The sequence below is a fragment of the Eschrichtius robustus genome, chromosome 15 (assembly GCF_028021215.1).
Source record: "Eschrichtius robustus isolate mEscRob2 chromosome 15, mEscRob2.pri, whole genome shotgun sequence".
Lineage (NCBI taxonomy): Eukaryota > Metazoa > Chordata > Mammalia > Artiodactyla > Eschrichtiidae > Eschrichtius > Eschrichtius robustus.
Window position 1 is genome coordinate 64,149,548 of NC_090838.1, and position 2,817 is coordinate 64,152,364.

Genomic DNA, 2,817 nt, shown 5'->3' on the forward strand with positions numbered 1-2,817 from the left:
ATGGACTGAATGTGTCTGGTCCACCTCTACCAGAAGAGGGCGAGAAGGTTGGGCGGTACAGTCTGGTTTATGGGTGGCCGACAGAGAATGGAATGAGGAGGCAGAGGTAGGTCAGGCTTGAGGTGCCAGCAGGAAGGCCCAGTAGTGTTCCAGGGGCCCTGTTACCAGAAGCGCTCTGGGACCACCCATGGGCCGCCTCCTTTCTTACATGAGAGGGCCTCTTGGACCTCCGGGCCCCTCCGAGGATGCTGCATCCCAGAGACCCGTCGGACCTCCCTCTGGGGCGCTCCATCCTGCTAGGGCCAGGGCCAGGGTCGCAGCGCTCCATCCTGCCAGGGCCAGGGCAGGGTAGCGTTGACAGGCGACGTCCATACCCCTCGGTCTTTCCCTCCGGGCCTGTGCGCCATTCGCCTGGACAAAGCTTTTGAGCGCTTTTGAGCTTTTGAGCTTTTTGAGCTTTTTGAGCTTTTTGAGCTTTTGAGCTTTTTGAGCGCTTCCGGACTCGGGAGAACATCCCGGTCATTTACAAACTAAAGCACACAAGAGCCCTCGGCGGGCGGTGGGTGGAGCGATCTTGGTGCGGATCTACCGGGAGAGGGGGCCGTGGGGGAGACCCAGCAGGACGCGGGCGGCGTGCCTGCCGCGGGGAGCCTCTAACCGCCCCTGCGCCCGGACTCGGGCACCGAGCTCGGGGATCCGTTCGACTTAGGAAAACACAAGCAGTGAGGAATTGGTATTCTTGAGGAATACATCACATTTGTCAGGGAAACGACAGAGATTGAACTCAGCTTTACAAAGCAACTCAGGAATCTTTTGAAGAAATACCAACCTAAAAAGAACTGAAAGGAGGAAGAATACAAGTATATTCGTCATGTAAAGCGTTTCTTCCCACCCTGTGAGCGAAATGAGCGGTCACGCTGGGCACCATGAATTTATGGAGTTAGCAGGCTGTGTTCAAGACCAGAGCAGGAGTGGAAATCGCGCTTTTTGTGATGCACAGAAGAGAGCCACCGGTAGACACTTGCTGGAAGCAACGTAAATCAAGTAAACGACGGTATGTGTGAGATTCCAAAAGACTGACAGAACACAGCAGTATTTTGGAAAAAAAAAAAATCATGCTGACATGAGTGTTTAAAAGGTAGGTGTTGAAAAGGCACACCAACAAACTCAAAAGTGTCATCAATAGCAGAGGACAGCAAAGCAGATTACTCACCAAATCTTCAAGAAATTGGACCAGGACCTGCAGGAATATTACCATCCTCATATATCCAACATCCTTCAGAAAATACAAGAGATGGAAGAATGAAGGACAGTGAGAATTGGAGGATCAATGAAGACATGCAGCTGTTGATCAACAGGCAATAGTAACCAGTGGGAAATGCTTGGATACCATAGTTAAGGCAGCTGAATCAATGATCAGATAAATGTCATAGTTGGTAACAGAAACTTTCAAGTCAGAGTTTGAGCCTCCTGGAGACATCTGAGGAAGACACTCAGCCAATGAAGTGTACTGTGTCTGATCATAGTGTTTAAAATTCCAGAGTAGACAAAACAGAGGTCAAATCTGATAGCAAATCCAAAGGAAAGTTATGGCTGTTCATAAAAATAAATGTCTCCCACACAGTAGAGGGAACTCATTGCTTCAATGAGTTCATGATCTTCAAACCCCAAATTCACTTTAAAAACCTTAAGCATGGTTGTGGGGGAGAGGGCAACACCAGAGGGTTTCAGCAATCTTTCATCTCAACAAAGAAGGAAAAAGCTATATAAAGAAAGTCAATGAATTAAATAAAGAAATCCAGATGGAGATGGATCAGAGATGGTATAACAAAGATGAAGAGTGACTGTCTAAAGAATCCTCAAATGGGAGACCCAGCCAGTTTGGGTCACAAATTAACTATATGTATGTATGTATGTGTATATATATATATATATATATATATATATATATATATATATATATATATATATATATATATATATATATATAAATGGAGACAGAGAGAGAGAGAGAGAGTTTCATATACATATATATATATACATAGGAAAACTGTGACGAGAGGCCCAGAACCTTGTAGTCTGGCTGGCTGAGGTTGAAGGCAGGCTCCCAGCACCAAGTGAAGAGGTCTGACAACAGAGTGTAATGCACAAAAATCTCAGTCCCAAATAACTGTGCACAAGACTGGAAGAATACAGACACCAGTTACACAGAGGAGCAAAGTCAGGAGAGTGAGGTGCAGGTCTGGTCATGACTTTTAGTAATAAATTCGATGACAAGGAACATCTTCCCCCCCACACACAGGGACTTGTAAAACTCTCTACATATTTGAAGATCAGAATGAAGGAATTCTTTCAGGAGTTGAAGCAGAAACATTGTATGTTATAGAGGAAAATGAAGGTGATTCTGCATTTGGAGAAATGAAGATGAAAAGGGTTATATTCCTACTTTATTTGTCAAAGTCTATTTGGACAAAAATGCCAAAGGTGCTAAGATGTATACAGGCATACCTTGGAGACATTGCAAGTTTGGTTCCAGACCACTGCAATAAAGTGAATATGATAATAAAGTCACACGAATTTCTTTGGTTTCCCAGCACATATAAAAGTTATGTTTACGTTATACTGTAGTAAGTGTGCAATAGCATTATGTCTGAAAGAACAACATATATACCTTAATTTTTTTTTTTTTTTTTTTTTGGCTGCACTGCGCGGGATGTGGGATCTTAGTTCCCCAACCAGGGATCGAACCCCCGCCCCCTGCATTGGAAGCGCAGAGTCTTAACCACTGGACCGCCAGGGAAGTCCCACACCTTAATT

The 2,817-nt window shown here is 44.9% G+C and overlaps 1 pseudogene; it reads left to right on the forward strand.

The window, feature by feature from the left end:
- The first annotated feature begins 245 nt into the window (after window positions 1-245).
- On the forward strand, window positions 246-2,549 carry LOC137777383 (formin-binding protein 1 pseudogene; annotated as a pseudogene).
- Window positions 2,550-2,817: the final 268 nt, after the last annotated feature.